This window comes from Hyperoodon ampullatus (genome assembly GCF_949752795.1).
Source record: "Hyperoodon ampullatus genome assembly, chromosome: 8".
NCBI lineage: Eukaryota > Metazoa > Chordata > Mammalia > Artiodactyla > Ziphiidae > Hyperoodon > Hyperoodon ampullatus.
The window spans coordinates 106,661,269-106,680,506 of NC_136921.1; positions in this window are offsets into that span (position 1 = coordinate 106,661,269).

Genomic DNA, 19,238 nt, shown 5'->3' on the forward strand with positions numbered 1-19,238 from the left:
TCAGTCTATAACCACATCTAATACCAGTTCTTTCACCAAAATGTCAAACTCTGCCTTCACCCAATCCTGTACCAGTCAATCCGATACCGCCACCCACCCCCGTGCCCTGATATGCCATGTGGCAAGCAGCACCTTGCCCAGCAGGAAGCAGGATGGAGGCCACCTGTCTAAGGAAACGGCTGATGAAGGGTTGACGTCTAGTTACACTCCTGACTTCTGACCACCAGCTCCCCTTGACCTCTGGTCCCTAGGGCTCCCTCACACTCGGCTGCAGCCTGACATTTGGCCTTTGAGTCCCATCCACATGCTTGGCTTTGATCTTCTGGTCCCCGTTGGGCCTCAGCATCCCCAGCTTTGTTGCCTGTGCCACTTGCCAGCCTCCCAACCACCTGTGGTCTCACTGAGATGACTTGTCTAGATGTCCTTTCCCACTGTTTCTCTTCCCAGAGCAGCCACTCCACCGTCCCCTGTCACACCTGCCACAGATGTCCCTGTGGAGGAGCTTCTACACTGCCTCACCAAGAGGCTGGGGGCCAAGCTGCTTCCCAGGATGATGGGATGGGCGAGCCCTGCACCAACTTTATAAATAGAGCGTTCCTGTCTTCAATTATTATCATGTAGTCCATCATCAGAGACTATTTGTGGAAAACCCACACTGAGCCCAGTGGATTGATTGAAGGGTTCAGCTCTCATCTCAGATTACTGCATGGACATCATCTACAAGAAAATAAACAAACGTGCAAAGGCACCGCTTAAGAGAGCCAGCTCCAGCCGTTGCCCCGGGAGGTGAAGCCGTGCCCATTCAGGGCACCAACATCCCTAAGTCATAACCAAGAAAAAAAGAGAAAGAAAGTGAGATGATAATAGTGAAGAACAGAAAAGGAGGAGAAAGCAAATGGAGAGGAAAAAATAAATACATGGCAAAACGTGGTGAGCCTTGAGCTGGTTCACTCTGTGTGACTCCCCCCCACCAGCCTCCATACAAATGGGAGAGAATCAAATTGTCAGGATGTCAAGATTTTTACTTAGGAATCAACCAATTTCATATATAAAGAAGTAGATTCACATCAGCCTACAGTTAGTCAACGAGTTAGATGCCAGTGCTCAAGAGATTTTAATAGCAGTCAACATTTATTTAACTTGATATGGGCAGTAACTGTGCTAAATGCATTATGTGTATTATTTCTTTTAATCCTCATGAAAACTTAGGAGGTAAGAACTATGATTATTGTCCACTTTACCTATGAGAAAATATCTTTTTATCTATTTCCTGGCCATGAGGAAATATCTTGCCATGATCACCCCACTATAAAAAAAAAAAAAAAAAATCTATCTGACTCCAAAGGCTAGCTGGTAACCATTCCATTTATTTCTAAATCATGCTCCAGGGAATATTATCATTCAGCAGAATGTGAGTAAAAGTAGGGAAGGAAGATTTAAATGTATAAAAAGAAAGTGGCCACAGCAAATGCTGAGAGATAATACAGATGAATTTGGCACATTCCTAGTTGAAATTCTGATCTTTATTCCTAAGCAGTCAAGTTCGAAATTCAAATTCCTGACACCTTCTTTGACTGTGAAAATGTTCACTTTCTTCAGAACCTGAAGATTCATTCTGGAGTGTCACTTCAAAAGCACTGTTTTCTCCAACTCAAAAGGATGCTGAAGACCCTCTTTCAGGACGTTATATTTTTGAGATAACCAACCTCATTGTGAAAATGAGGTGTTTTCAATTTTTGGCTCCCATATAGCCATTACTGGGATATAGAGAAATGTTTGTCAGCAAAAATCTGTGGGCCAAGGATTTTGGGATACATTTTTACCTCCTCTGTGGTTGGGACTCCGGGTCCCCTGATCTGTCACTTCATAGGAGCTGCAAATCCTCTGAGAAATAAATTCAGGGTGGCCACTCACATCTTGTGGATTTGACTTTGTGCCAGCCGTAAAGGAGAGCTAACTGACCATTCAGCCCAGGAGGAAAGCCAGGGAGAACTACATTCATGGGATCCTGGTTTCAGAGGGTCATAAATCTCTAAGTCTCCTCAGACACAGAATTCCAAATGAGGCTCCAGACCCACACTGTCCACCATGATCGCCATGGCCACATGTCCACTGAGCACCCACAATGTGGCCAGTCCATGTGAAGAGGTGCTCTCTGTGTGAAATACACACCAGATTTCTAAGACTAAGGATGAAAAATTCATTAACTCATTAATGATCATTTTTAGTCACTATTTGATAGGTTAAATAAAATACATTATTAGAGTTGATTTCACTTGTTTCTCTTTACTTTCTTAATGTAGCTACTATAAAATTTTAAATTACATATGTGACTTGCTTTCTTTTGTGTGTGTGTGTGTGTGTGTGGTACGAGGGCCTCTCACTGCTGTGGCCTCTCCCATTGCGGAGCACAGGCTCCGGACGCGCAGGCTCAGCGGCCATGGCTCACGGGCCCAGCCACTCCACGGCATGTGGGATCTTCCCGGACCAGGGCACGAACCCGTGTCCCCTGCATTGGCAGGCGGACTCTCAACCAGTGCACCACCAGGGAAGCCCATGTGACTTGCTTTCTGTTTCTGTTGGACAGTTCTGCTTCAGACACTCAAACCACTGAAAAGATCTTGCAACTTACTAAGATCTCAACAAATCAGTGTATGCCAAAATTACACAACTTACAGAACAGCTTTCTATGAGAATGACCTGAAGACTAGCAGAAAAGATTTTCCACAATTAAAGACATAAAAAAGGAACCACACCACAACGAGATGTTAAGAGGGACAGAGACACAGTATAGTTTGGACCCACACACCTGAGTTGGCGACCCACACAAGGAGGAACATTACAATCTCAGAGGTCTTCCCCCAGGAGTGAGAGGGCCAAGCCCCACGTGGGTTCCCCAGCCCTGCTCTGGGAAGAGGAGCCCCCGGAACATCTGGCTTGGAAATCCAACAGGGCTTATGTTCAGGAGAACTGGAGGACTACATCAAACAGATAATCCACCCTTAAATGATGCATACAAAATCTCACACGCTCCGAGACCCAGTGCAGAGGCGGTAGTTTGAGAGGAGCCTGGGTCAGACACTTGCTGATCTTTAGGAGCCTCCTGGAGAGGCAGGAGGAACCTGGGGCTCCCCCAGGGGACATAGATGTTGGCGGCAGCCAGCTGCAGGGCTCACTCTACCATGATAACACCAGTGCTGGCAAACACCATTTTTGAACCTTCCCTCTAGCCTGTTAGTGCTAGAGACCCAGCTCTGCCCCCCAGGGGGCCAGCCCCAGCCCCAGGACCCCCTGGGCCACAAAGCTAACCATGTAGGAAGCCTACCCTGCCCTCTAGTGACCCCATAGCCATTGCATGTGGCCTGGTCTCACAGCCAACCAGGCCAGGAGCCAGCCCTGCCTACCAGCACACCTACAGTTCTCAGCCCACCCCACCCCAATAGAAGCGGGCACACAAGCCACACAGGACGCACCCCTAGAGCATATACATCTGGTGACCAGAGGGGAGCATGTTGTTGGACCCCAGAGAACATCTCCTACATAAGCCCTCCCATCCAAGATTGGGAAACATAACTGACCTACCTAACACATAGAAATAAACACAGAACAGGGCAAAATGAGGAGACAGAAATATGTTTCAACAAAGTAACAAGACATAGTCTCAGAAAAAGAACTAAACAGGCAATTCCCTGGTGGACCAGTGGTTAGGACACCATGCTCCCACTACCAGGGACCCAGGTTCAATCCCTGGTAGGGGAACTAAGGTCCCACAAGCTGCACGGCATGGCCAAATAAATAAATAAATAAATATTTCTTTAAAAAAGAAAGGAGTGCAATATTTTAAAAAAGAAGAAAGAAGGAAAGAAAGAAAGAAAGAAAGAAAGGGAGCTAAACAAAGTGGAGATAAGCAGTCTACCCAATAAAGAGTTCAAAGAAATGATTAGAAAGATGCTCACCAAACTCAGGAGAAGAATGGATGAACACAGAGAGAATTTCAACAAAGAGTTAGTTCTTAGAGGAAAGGCTTTCAGCTTTTCACCAGATTATGATGTTAGCTGTGGGTTTATCATATATGGCCTTTGTAATGTTGAAGTGTGTTCTCTCTATCCTGACATTGTTGAGAGTTTTTATCATAAATGAATGTTGAATTTCATCAGCATCTTTTCGGCATCTACTGAGAAGACCATATAATTTTTATTCTTCAGTTTGTTATTGTGGTATCATGTTGATTGACTTACAGATATTGAAATATCCCTGCATCTGTAATTCATCTCCTTCTTGTGAAAGAACAGAGCTGGAGATATTACACTCCCTGGCTTCAAGCTGTCATACAAAGCTACATTGATCAAAACACTATGGTTCTAGCCCAAAAACAGACACATAGATCAGTAGAGCAGAACAGAGTTCAGAAATAAACTCACACTTTTATGTTCAATTATTCTATGACAAAGGAGGCAAGAATATACAATGGGGGAAAGGCAACCTCTTCAGTAAATGGTGTTGGGAAAACTGAACGGCTACATGCAAAAGAATCTAATTGAACTACTTTCACCATACACAAAAATAAACTCAAAATGAATCAGACTTAAATGTAAGACCTGAAACCGTAAAACTCCTAGAAGAAAACATAGCATTACATTCTTTGACAGCAGTCTTAGCAAAAATTTTTTGTATGTGTCTCCTTAGGCAAGGGAAATAAAAGCAAAAATAAACAAATGGGACTACAACAAACTAAAACGCTTTTGAGCAGCAGAGGAAACTATCAATGAAATGAAAAGGCAGCCTACTAAATGGGAGAAGATATTTGCAAATGATATATTCAATAAGAGGCTGACATGCAAAATATACAAAGAACTCATACAACTCAATATTGAACAAACAAACTTAATTTTTTTAAAAAACTGATTAAAAAATAGGCAGAAGACCTGAATAGACATTTTTCCAAAGAAGACAGATAGCCAACAGACATATGAAAAGATGCTCCACATCACTGATCATTGGGGAAATGCAAATCAAAAACAATGAGATATCACCTCACACCTGCCAGAATGGCTATTATCAAAAAGACAAGAAAAAGCAAGTGTTGGCCAGGATGTGGAGAAAAGGAAACCCCTGTGCACTGTTGATGGGAATGTAAATTGGTTCATCTCTTATGCAAAACAGTATAGAGGTTCCTCAAAAAATTAAAACTAGAACTACCATATGATCCAGCAATTTCCCTTCTGGGTATTTACATGAAGAAAACAAAAACACTAATTCAAAAAGATATATGCACATCAATGTTTACTGCAGCATTATTTACAATAGCCAAGATATGGAAGGAATCTAAATTTCCAATTGGTAAAGAATTTGTGGTATATATCTATGATGGACTATTAGCCATAAAAAATGAAATCTTGCCATTTGCTACAAATGGATTGATCTAGAGGGTATCATGCTCAGTAAAGTAAGTCAGACAGAGAAAGACAAACAACATATGATCTCACTTCTATGTGGAATCTTAAAAATAAAACAAGAACAACACTGTAAAGAAATTATACTCCAATAAAAATATTTAAAAAAAAAAAAAAACAGTTTGGACCTGAGATCAGAAGAGGCAGGGACACCCAGGGGAGGAAGAAGAGCATGTCCAAAATAAAACTCATTGTTCTTTGTCCCCTCCAAAAAAATAAAAATTAAATTAAAAAAAAATAAAACAAGCAAAACAAAACAAAATGAAAACATACAGATACAGAGAACAAACGTGGGCAGGGGTAGGTGAAATAGGTGAAGGGTATTAAGAGGTACAAACCTCCAGTCATAAAATAAATGAGCCACAGGGATGTAACATACAGTGTAAAGAATATGGTTCATAATATTGTAATAACTTTGCATGGAGACAGATGGTTACTAGACTTATCAGGGTGATCACTTCATAATGTATGCAAACGTCAAATTTCTATGTAATACACCTGAAACTAACATAATATTGTGTATCAAATATATTTCCATTTTAAAAAAATCATTGTGTGAGCCCATATCTCCAAATAGCTCTGGTTTATTGAACATGCAAAGCCCCCACTCTTCAATTCACCACCAATCCTGCCCCTTTCTACTTTCCTAATTCTCTTTATTTTATTTTTTTTTAATCATATGTTAAGGCTTCCCTGGTGGCACAGTGGTTAAGAATCCGCCTGCCAATGCAGGGGACACAGGTTCGAGCCCTGGTTCAGGAAGATCCCACATGCCGTGGAGTAACTAAGCCCATGAGCCACAACTACTGAGCCTGCATGCTGCAACTACTGAAGCCTGCACACCTAGATCCTTTGCTCCACAACAAGAGAAGCCACCACAATGAGCACCCACCGCAATGAAGAGTAGCCCCTGCTCATCGCACCTAGAGAAAGCCCACGCACACGCAACAAAGACCCAACGCAGCCAAAAATAAAAGTAAAATAAATAAATAAAATTTTTTAAAAAATCATATGTTAAAGGTTTATACATCATTTGTCTTCTATTATCAGTAATGATATAAGGAATTTAAAAACAAAACGGAATTGTATTCAATGTAAAGAAAATTTGAATCTATTTTCTTCAAACATGTCAATGAATAATTTTAGTTATTTTTCCTAAATTTTCCAAAAAGTTCTTTTTCTTCAAAAATAGATAAAATTACCTATTAAAGTTAAGGCAATGTAAAATTATACGTAACAAATATCAATTTTTAAAATCAGATGTACTTAAATAAAGCTCTTTTTAAACTTTTTCAAAAGTTAATTAAATCTTTAAAATGATTCATCTAAATATAAAATTATTTATGATTCTGGCATTCACTATCTATCTAAATGTCAATGTAAAGAAGAGTATGGTGTGTTACAGTGTTATATCTAGACATACATACAATATTGCAAAATGTTCCTCAGCCATCGTGTGCAGTGTTTGTGAATCATGGCCTAATTGGAGAGTCCTTCTAATTGGAACATGAAAAGAAGAAAGAAAATGGGTGTCGACACTAGGGGAAAATGACACTTTGTTTTGCAAGACTCTGCTGTATTCACGTGTTCTGAGAGAGAGAATTTGACAAATTAATTACTCTGTCTTCAAGGGAAAATTTGACAACTTAATTAGCTTCTCTTTTCCTTTACCAAGTGCTTCTGCAACTCAAATCCTCCTTGTCTCCCAAAGCAGTGTTCATCTCCAAAATCTGCAGTGGCACAGCCTACAGACCTGGTTACCTTCCAACAGTCAACTGTTATGTTGAGGATAGAAGATAAAAGTTATGAAGGAGTGTTTCCCTGGAGCCTGAAAGGTGTTAGTCATGAGACTGGATGTTTAAAGGATATAAATCACTAGATGCCAGTCCTGAGCTCCAAGAGACAGAAATCACAATGTGTTCTCAATTAAACTTACTTTGTGTGTCTGTGATACACAGGACTCTCTAAAGCATAGGGTCCAGAGTTGGGTCACTCTTGCCAGAATCTTAGGGCAGCATCAGGATCCAAAGTCAATCACCTGCACCTGGGTCCACTCGCTGAGCTCCACCATGGTTGAGTGTGTACACTGGGATGAACCAGGATGCTATCACCCACCACTAGATTGTAGGTTCTCCTGCTAGACTCTAAATTCCAGACAGCCGACAACTGTGTCTGACTTTTCCACTGCTGTATCCTTAGCATCCTGCACAGTATTTGGGCACAAAATTTGAGCTCAGTCACTACTTGACTAATGAAGTTACTAAGCTCACTGAGACCCTCATTTTTCTCACCTGTGAAATGGGGACAAAGATACCTTCCCTCACGAAGATTGTCTTGAGAATAACACGTGATCATATTCGTACAACCTCCGATTACTCTTGACACATAATATTAATTGTATTATTTGATGACTTAAAAGTAAAGTTAGTAAGCTCTCTGGAGTACTGTTTTCTCATTTACAAAATGGAAGGAGTAATACCTGTGTCATTAAGGCTATTCTGAGAACTGAGTAGGAGAACATATCTGACAAAAATTTAAGTGTTCAGTCGTTGAGTGGTAACCGTGTGGATCATGAGATGATGATGACAATGACAAAACTCCAAGCTGAACCCCAAACTCATCTCATTTCACTTACTTCCTGATACCATGAAGCTCTTAGAAAGGGCCTAACAAAAAACAAAGCAAAACAAGAGCCAAAAACCATTCTGCCCTCAACACTATTTAGGACACAATATTTAAAAATAACCATTATTGTTATTCTCATAATTATTAGCCAGTCATGAAATATTCATTTAACATTTACTAATGCCAGAGAATAGGAACACTAGATTGTTTTCAGTGGAAGCATATGTCACTGTAGAGAAGATGACTTTAAAATATTAGAAATAATTTTTAAAATAACATAAGACAGTGCATAGCACTATTTTGTTTTCCATTCATTGTGTTTTTATTAATTGGTTCATGTAACTGGGAAATTCACAGGATGAGTTCAGGTACAGCTGGATCCAGGATGTCAAACAGTAGCATCTGGACCCTAGGTCACTCTCCTGGCTCTTGCCTCTCCTTTCCTCTGAGCCAAGGTCCCTTTCAGCCTTTCCCCAAAGTTGACCATGGGGTCACTTAAGTCATAGACTCACCCCTGTATCTGTAAAGTGGGCTCAGTCCCACCAGAACCACTTGAACTGAAGTGGAGAAGGAGTGAGCCCTCAACAGAAGGAGAAATGCACAAGGTCCACTGGGGCTTTGGGCATATCATTCATGACAGGAAAGACAGCCGTCTGTGTCCTTCTGGAGGTCAGTCCATGGCCTGGTGGCAGGGCTTCAATGGCAGCCTTGCTGGGCTTCAGTTTCCTATCAGTTTCATTTTTTTGTTTTTGTTTTTTAAGTCAAATGCTAACTTGTATAGTGATGACCACCTGTAACAGGCACACCGAAGGGAAGGGAGCTGGAGCAGTCAGAGGGGTTGGAACAGGATGACAAGAATGGAAAAGAGAACAGGAGGGAAGGAGAGAGGGAAAGAGAGCAGAAGTGAGGGAGGTGGGGAGGGAGAGAGAGGGAGGGACGAAGGGACCAGAGTTGGATGGACAAAGGTGAGTAGGGGGTTAGAGTACATGGGTCTATTTTAATAACTGGGAGAATGGAAACTAATAAATGAAGATCAACATTCCCCTTCTCATTAGTTCTAGCTACTTAATTTTTTCCGAATTTAAGGCCGACGCCCTGTCCTTTTGATGTTAAATGATGCTGGCATGAGAAAGCAGATGGTTCTCATGGAGCAGAAATAATCACGGCAACAATCTTGGATCCATATGGGAACTTCAGTGAACACAAACTTTGACATCCCCTCTTGCTCTTTTTTCTTTTCCAACGATGACAGAGTTTGTTCACTGCAGCTCCTGGTGTTCGAAGTACCATCCGTCAGCACTCTAATCATTGTTCACCATTAATTCTGTGAGCACACCATTGCCACAGCAGTTATGAACCATCTGGTACATCCTTCCATTTTCGCATGTCACTTACAGATGGCAGTTACTCAAGTTAATGTGGCCATTTGGATGGCCAGGTTCTCACTCATTTCCAAGACACGGTTACAAGGATGATATCGTGTTGATATTCCATCAAGGCATTTTAACTCCATCTCCTCCTTTTCCATCTGCAACCCCCCATTTCTTGGACTGGGGCTCACTGCTCCAGGGCAAAAGGTGACCAGGCCACAACCTCTTTAACAAAACAATAGGCTTAAAAGTCAAGAATTGCAAAAAAAGAGAAAGGGAGGGGCTTCACTGGTGGCGCAGTGGTTGAGAGTCCGCCTGACAATGCAGGGGACACGGATTCGTGCCCCAGTCCTGGAAGATCCCACATGCCGCGGAGCGGCTGGGACCGTGAGCCATGGCCACTGAGCCTGCGCGTCCAGAGCCCGTGCTCTGCAGCGGGAGAGGCCACAACAGTGAGAGGCCCGCGTACCACAAAAAAAAAAAAAAAAAGGGAAAAGAGAAGAAAGATAGGAGAGAACACTGGTGCTGTGGGAGTAAGGCTCCAGCACCTTCTGCAGACCTGCATTTCTGCACTTTGGATTCCATAGGACACACTAAAGGAATGCCACTACTCCCTCTTGCAAGAATACCAAAATCACAACTAGCTGCTGGACAATCATCGACAGGAAGACACTGGAACTCACCAAAAAAGATACCCCACATCCAAAGACAAAGGAGAAGCCACAATGAGATGGTAGGAAGGGCGTAATCACAGTGAAGTAAAATCCCATAACTGGTGGGTGGGTGACTCACAGACTGGAAAACAGTTATAACACAGAAGTCCACCCACTGCAGTGAAGGTTCTGAGCCCCACGTCAGGCTTCCAAACCTGGGGGTCCAGCAACGGGAAGAGGAATTCCTAGAGAATCAGACTTTGAAGCCTAGTGGAAATTGATTGCAGGACTTTGACAGGACTGGGCGAAACAGAGACTCCACTCTTGGAGGGCACACACAAAGTAGTGTGTGCATCAGGACCCAGGGGAAGGAGCAGTGACCCCAGGGAAGACTGAACCAGACCTACCTGCTAGTGAGGGAGGGTCTCCTGCAGAGGCAGTGGGTGGCTTTGGCTCACCGTGAGGACAAGGACACTGGCAGCAGAAGTTCTGAGAAGTACTCCTTGGTGTGAGCCCTCGCAGAGTCTGTCATTAGCCCCACCAAAGAGCCCGGGTGGGCTCCAGTGTTGGGTTGCCTCAGGCCAAACAACCAACAGGGAGGGAACCCAGCCCCACCCATCAGCCATCAAGCGATTAAAGTTTTACTGAGCTCTGCCCACCAGAGCAACAGCCAGCTCTACCCACCACCAGTCCCTCCCATCAAGCCTCTTAGATAGCCTCATCCACCAGAGGGCAGACAGCAGAAGCAAGAAGAACTACAGTCCTGCAGCCTGTGGAACAAAAACCACATTCACAGAAAGATAGACAAGATGAAAAGGCAGAGGGCTATATACCAGATGAAGGAACAAGATAAAACCCAGGAAAAACAACTAAATGAAGTGGAGATAGACAATCTTCCAGAAAAAGAATTCAGAATAATCATAGTGAAGATGATCCAGGACCTCAGAATAAGAATGGAGACAAAGATCGAGAAGATGCAAGAAATGTTTAACAAAGACCTAGAAGAATTAAAGAACAAACAAACCGAGATGAACAATACAATAACTGAAATGAAAACTATACTAGAAGGAATCAACAGCAGAATAACTATAGCAGAATAACTATGAGGCAGAAGAATGGATAAGTGACCTGGAAGAAAGAATGGTGAAATTCACTGCTGCAGAACAGAATAAAGAAAAAAGAATGAAAAGAAATGAAGACAGCCTTAAGAGACCTCTGGGACAACATTAAATGAAACAACATTCGCATTATAGGGGTCCCAGAAGGAGAAGAGAGAGAGAAAGGACCCGAGAAAATATTTGAAGAGATTATAGTGGAAAACTTCCCTAACACGGGAAAGGAAATAGCCACCCAAGTCCAGGAAGTGCAGAGAGTACCATACAGGATAAATCCAAGGAGAAACATGCTGAGACACATAGTAATCAAATTGGCAAAAATTAAACACAAAGAAAAATTATTGAAAGCAGCAAGGGAAAAACGACAAATAACATACAAGGGAATTCCCATAAGGTTAACAGCTGATTTCTCAGCAGAAACTCTACAAGCCAGAAGGGACTGGCATGATATACTTAAAGTGATGAAAGGCAAGAACCTACAACCAAGATTACTCTACCCGGCAAGTATCTCATTCACATACGATGGAGAAATCAAAAGCTTTACAGACAAGCAAAAGCTAAGAGAATGCAGCACCACCAAACCAGCTCTACAACAAATGCTAAAGAACTTCTCTAGACAGGAAACACAAGAGAAGGAAAAGACCTACAATAATAAACCCAAAACAATTAAGAAAATGGTCATAGGAACATACATATCAATAATTACCTTAAATGTGAATGGATTAAATGCTCCAACCAAAAGACAAGCAAGCAAGCCAGGAATTCCCTGGCGGTCCAGTGCTTAGGACTCCACTCTCTCACAGCCGAGTGCCCAGGTTCAATCCCTGGTCAGGGAACTGAGCTCCCTCAAGCCACACAGCTTCAGGTGTACAGCAAAGTGATTCAGTTTATATATATACATATATATGTGTGTACATATATATATACACACACATATATGTGTGTGTGTGTGTATATATATATATATATATATATATTCTTTTTCAGATTCTTTTCCATTATAGGTTATTACAAGATACTGAGTAGAGTTCCCGGTGCTATACAGTAGGTCCTTGTTGTTTATCTATTTTATATATAGTAGTGTGTATATGTTCATCCTGAAGTCCTAACTTATCGCTCTCCGCCTTTCCCCTTTGGTAACCATAAGATTGTTTTCTATGTCTGTGGGTCTATTTCTGTTTTGTATACAAGTTCATTAGTATCTTTTTCTTAAGTTTCACATATAAGAAATATCATATGATATTTGTCTTTCTCTGTCTGACTTAGTTCACTTAGTATGATAATCTGTAGGTCCATCTGTGTTGCTGCAAATGGCATTATTTCATTCATTTTCATGGCTGAGTAATATTCCATTGTATATATTGTGTCACATCTTCTTTATTCATCTGTCGATGGACACTTAGTTTGTTTCCATGTCCTAGCTGTTGTAAATAGTGATGCAACGAACATTGGGGTGCATGTATCTTTTCGAATTAGAGTTTTTGTATTTTCCAGATCTATACCCAAGAGTGAGATTACTGGATCATATGGTAGCTCTATTTTTAATTTTTTAAGGAACCTCCATACTGTTCTCCATAGTGGCTGCACCAATTTATATTCCCACCAACAGTGTAGGAGGATTCTCTTTCCTCCACACCCAAAAAAGGACTTTTACTGGACCTCTGCTAGTTTCACCTTTTGGACATGGTCCTTCTAGAATGCATAACTGAAGACATTTATGTAGAGGTTAGAGTTTAACTCAGTCAACTACATGGACCACCACCTTCCCAGCACCCGGCTTCCAGGGCAGAGCTGTGGTAGAGGGACAACTCCACCTCCGTCCCACACCCCACCTGTCCACTGCACTCACCAGACACCATTTTCACTGACATCTAGTCGGTGTGGTCCATGCTGGGGAAGCTGAGGGATGGAACCTGGAGAATCTGCTTCTCTGAAAGTCAGTAAGGAGAAAACAGACATCCAGCTGTTGGGAACGCTTGGGTGTGGTCACCAGAAGTGGCAGGGTTAACCAAAGTCCCGGACTTTTTATCAACTCCAAGCATGGACACTTCTGCGGACAAGTTACTTGACTCCCCTTTGCCTTGGTTTCCCCATCGACTAAGTACTTCACAGCATTGCTGTGAGAATTAAACCATACATCCTCTGAAGTACTTGGGACAGTGTCCAGCACAGAGTGAGACTGCATAGGGACAGCTGCGGGCATCTCCTAATGCCCTCTGTGAGTCTTTATCTTCACCGTCATCATTTTTCCATCTACATGTCTGCATTGCAATGGGGATGTTTGAAAGGGGTGAAAAACATCTTACTCTTTTTGTGCATAAAATGCAAACATGTATACAGCACGTGAACAGACAGTGTACCTGTGCTGTTCAATGCCATGTCATGCCCTGTATATCTGGACAAAACTATAATCTGAAAAGATACATACACCCCAAGCTTCATAGCAGCTCTATAACCAAGACATGGAAGCAACCTAAATGTCCAACCAGATGAATGGATAAAGAAGATGTGGTACATATATACAATGGAAAACTACTCAGCCATAAGAAAGAAGGAAATAATGCCATTTGCAGCAACATGGATGGACCTAGAGATTATCATACTAAGTGAAAAAAGTCAGAAAGAAAGATAAAAACCATATGGTGTCACTTACATGTGGAATCTAAAATATGACACAAATGACCTACCTATAAAACAGAAACGGACTCACAGACATAAAGAACAGACTTGTGCTTGCCAAGGTGTTGTCCCTCTTGTGGGGGAGGGGTGAATTGGGAGTTTGGGATGAGCAAATGCAAACTAGTATATATAGGATGGATAAACAACAAGATCCTGTTGCATAGCACCGGGAACTATATTCAATATCCTGTAATAAACCATAATGGAAAACAATATTTTAAAAAGTCATATCCTGGACCAGGAGACCACCCAGCTGCCAGTGAGCACCAGCCAGAAGGGTGGAGTCCATACAAAACTCATCTCAGACCCAAGGGATTCCTTAAAAACCCCCACTTTCCCCTCAGGACACACTGAGACATTTCTGTTGTTTTTAGAATGTTTTGTTGTTTAGGAGAATTTGGTTTTGTTTTTGTTGTTGCTGTTGTTGTTGTTTGGTAAAAAGAAGATGCCTTTCTCTGCACCTTGACTCACACCATGCAGCTGGGTTTACCGAGTTGCCTTTGTAGACAGCTGGCCTTGGGAACACCACTTGTTAGAAAAGTGCTGAAATCAAAGCAGAATGGCCCAAAACAGAGCCTGGCATGCAGGAATCGCTCAGCAGATGTTTCTTGACTGTACATTAAGCACATTTTTTAAAATTGAAGTATAGTTGATTTACAGTACTGTGTTAGTTTCAGGTGTACAGCAAAGTGATTCAGTTATACATATATATATTCTTTTTCAGATTTTTTCCCTTATAGGTTATTACAAAGTATTAAGTATAGTTCCCTGTGCTATGCAGTAGGTCCTTGTCAGTTATCTATTTTATTTACAGTAGAAGCCATTTTTTTTGTAGTCTTGGCAATCACTTAACTTTATTTTTACAACAGGGAAGGGAGGGCGAGGGAAGCCCACATTGCATGACCTGCAAGGTCTCTCAACCCGGGCTCAGGCTCCAGGCTGTGTCCCCCAGGAGGAGCAGGAAAGGGGTTCTGCTGCGACCCCATGCCCTGGCCAGTGTTGCTTGGCTGGGCCATGCACGTGCGTCACCACCGCTCTGTAGGCTGCATCCCAGCCTTCCCACAGCTCATCGGAGATGCACATCCCCAGAAATGGCATAAATAAAGAGGCAGAGATGCACAGACCAGGAGGTCCAGACACCCGGAGCCCCTCTCGTCCGAGCCCTGGAAGGAGGCGGTCAGATGTACAGCTGTAATTACACAGAGCAGCCTTCTTTATTTACACTTTCTCTTCATTCATGACTTTAACGAGCTCCTGCTAATGGCACATGTGAATTGGAAAGGCCTTAACTGCTCTTTCAACACCTTGTCATTCTTATGAGCCAGTTACAAGGAGCTGCTCATTGCTGATTGCAGCAAACTGCACGTTCATTACACTGAACAGGTGTCTCGCCAATAATAAGGATCATGAGCATCTCTTACAGCCAGGAAAAATGGAGTTTACAGACAATGGGAGGATGGCTCCTTGCCCTGCTAGCAGCAGCAGCTAGCTGTGTGGTGCCCAGTCATCCAAAATGCCCCTCCCCCGGCCAGGCAGACGGCTCTCCTCACTCTGAAACTTCCCTTTACTACGTTCCAAATACTCAGCCAGCTAACTATTGACAAGCCAAGACATGGAAGCAGCGTGAGTGCCCATCAACAGACAACTGCATTAAGAAGATGTGAGATATATAGATATAGATACATAGATATGTTTTTAAACACACACACAGAGGTACACCATGGAATATTACTTAGTCATTAAAAAGAATGAAATAATGCCATTTGCAGCAACATGGATGGACCTAGAGGTTATCACACTAAGTGAAGTAAGCCAGACAAAGACAAATACCATATGATATCACTTATATGTGGAATCTAAACTATGACACAACTGAACTTATCTACGAAACAGAAACACACTCACAGTCGTAGAGAACAGACTTGTGGTTGCCAAGGGGGAGGGGGAGTGGGGGAGGGATGGATTGGGAGTTTGGGATGAGCAGATGCAAACTATTATGTGTAAAATGGACAAACAACCAGGTCCTACTGTAGAGCACAGGGAACTATATTCAATATCCTGTGATAAATGATAATGGAAGAGAATATGAAAAAGAATGTATATCTATGTATAACTGAATCACTTTGCTGTATACCTGAAATTAACACAACATTGCAAATCAACTATATTCCAATAAAATAAATTTTAAATCAATTAATTCATTAAAATAAAAAGAATAAAGAAAAATAATAATTTGCATTTCCAACAAGGTCCCAGATGAGGCTGACTCTGCTGCTCCCAGTTCATTGTTTGAGACCCACTGGACTAGTGGAATACGTGTGAGTGCAGGTATGACATCAACTTAGGTTCAAATACAAACCTACTTGTTACCTCCAATGGGATCACTGGCAGGTCACTAATTCTTTCTGAGCCTCAACTCTAAAATGGAGATAAGAGCATCTCTTTGAGTGTTGCTCAGAGGATGAGCAATGAGCAACCTAGGACCCGCCCAGCAGGCACTGGGTAGCTATTACCGCTGTGGGAAAGGCCGGGCATCTTGCTGCGTGACATTAAGTCAAGCATGATGGTCAGAACTGGAAGCCGTGTCTTTCTCCCACGCTTGGCTGTCTTCCTCTGAGGCCTCCCTGAACTCTCTCACCCCCCCACTCCCTTTCCCCCCAAGTCCAGAGCACTTAGGGCACACCACGAAATGGCAGTCCTCACCCTAAACAGTGCGGGTCAGCCAGGACTCTTCACGCATGCATCAACTCCACCGACAAGACTATAAGTTCTTACCGTGCCTTACACTGCTTCTTCGCCTCTCCGCATGAAGGCTAACAGCCCTGGAGCAGTGGGTCTGCCCTTGTTGCCCCAACCCATCCCACTGCCTTCCCCAGCAACTGCCCCCCCTTTGCCACCATCCAGCTGCACCACTGTTGGGCAAAGCACTTAGCCCAATGCGCGGCCATCTTTCGTCCATCTGAGGCCACACTTGCATTAGACTGTAAGCACCACTAGACCAGGACTGTGACTGTCTTCCCCAGCGGAGATCTCCTCAGTCCATATCTGTGAGAACAATGTCCCCTAGGCGAGCCCATAGGAAAGATTTTCTCCTTTGCTGCATGGGTTCATGGAAATTTCTGAAAGTAGGGAGATGGCCTGAAGCTTTTATTGCACATATTAAACGTTAGAGGTCACGGGCTAAGTAGCCATCCATCCCAGTTTGCCCAGGACAGTCCTGGTTTCACCTGTTGTCCCATGTCTTTAACACTCTGTTTCATTCTCCAAAGTGTCCACATTTGGAAAAAATGAGTCATATGGCCATTTTATCACTGGTCAAAATGAGAGCTGGTGACAACACAGGTTTGGGATCCAAAAGCAAGTCACTCAGACCTTCAAGGTCACAGCAGAGCACGTCACCCAGAAAGAGAGGGCCTGGGTCCACTGGCAGCAAGAGAGAAGTTTAGACGTGTGACTAGTGTCTCATCCCGCCTCCCAATCCTCTGCTCTTCGCAGCTTTAAAAACAAGTGCAAAACATACACTCGAGGGCTTCCTTGGTGGCGCAGTGGTTGGGAGTCCGCCTGCCGATGCAGGGGACACGGGTTCGTGCCCCAGTCCGGGAGGATCCCACATGCCGCAGAGGGGCTGGGCCCGTGAGCCATGGCCGCTGAGCCTGCGCGTCTGGAGCCTGTGCTCCGCAACGGGAGAGGCCACAGCAGTGAGAGGCCCGCATACAGCAAAAAAAAAAAAAAACATACACTCGACCTCACTTGTCATTTGTGAGCTGGAAAGATCATCGAATGAAATTACACGCTGCTTCAAACATACTGGCATGGACCCTGGGCTGAAGATGAAGCCTTTTCTATTATATCCCCAGATGCCTCAAGGAAGTGAGGCACATTTATCAATGGTTTTACTTCCCCAGCCCTCTCTCCCCATTGCACAGGCTGCAAATTAAACGAGAGGGGGATGGAGAAAGGGAAACAGGATTGCTATTTGCTGAGAGCAAGGTCACCGCATCACCACCCCAAACAAGCCTTCCCCTGGCCATGCTGTTGAGGCAGCTGGGAACGTGGGACCTGCATGTGCAACTGGACTCTGACAGCCTGCCCAGGTCTGTGCCTACAGTCACGCATCCCCTGGGCAAGGCATTTGCAAATTCCCTGAGTGCTCAGGGGGTGCCCCAAATGCAGGCACAGCTGGGGGATCCTGCAGAAGGCTGCAGCCTGCACTTGAGCTACCTGCTGTCTAGGCTGGAATACAAGATTAACACGTGCCTGAAGGGGCTGGAGAGAAGTCCAGTCCCCAAGGGCTTTTACTGGGTTGAGTGGAAACATTCAGAGGTCCAAAATGTGTCCTCACTTGGATGGCTTTATACAAATTCCATAGACTGGGCAGCTTAAACAACAAACAAACACTTATCTCTCACAGTTTTGGAGACTGGAAGTTGAAGATCAAGGTGCCAGCAGTTGTCTGACTAGGTTGCAGACCACCACCTTCTCGCTGTGTCCTCGTACAAACTTTCCTCGGTGCGTGAGCATGGAGCAGAGACAGTTCTCATGTCTCTCCCCCTTCTTATAAGGGCACTAATATCATCAGAAGAGCCCCACCCTCATGACCTCATCTAAATCTAATTATCTTGCAGAGGCCCCACCTCCTAATACCATCACGTTGGGACTGAGGGCTTTGACATATGAATTTGGGAGGGACGCAGATATTCAGCCCAGAACAAAACGCTTATCTGGGGAGATGAGTCATTTGATAAATATTTACTGTGCACCAGCCCCATGACAGGCTGTATTCTGAGCACTGGAGATACAGCAGCAGTGACTATAAGAAACTCCCTGCCCCCATAGTACATCTCTTCCAATGAAGGTGTTGGAAACCATCCAGATGATACAGCTGCCAGTGTGTTCATGAATTTACATGCAAAGCTAATCCCCCCCAAATCATAGTATCTATCAGACACCATTCCCTGGCAGGCACTGTTGGAGTACTTCACCTTTATTCCTCATTCCGGTATTAGCCAGGCATGGGAAAGGAAGTTGTCAAGGTCAGAGGTGCCAGGAAGGAGAACCTTTGGTGGATTGTCTCACCTGTCATTACAACTGCTCTAGCTTTGCTGTCTAACAGCTCTGATCTCAACTCTCAAAATTCTGAATGAAATTTCCATGTAGATAGGTCCACAGTCCCACTGGGCTTGGCAGGATAATGTTGCTAAGCATCACAGATTTGAAAGCAGTATTTGTTATATGGAGCCTGCAATGAAGTGCACAGTTAACTTCCTTAAAGCCACTGTAATGCTAAAACTACCAAAGACCGCAGGTCCCATTCACCCCAGTCCTTTACGTCAGTGTGGGGGG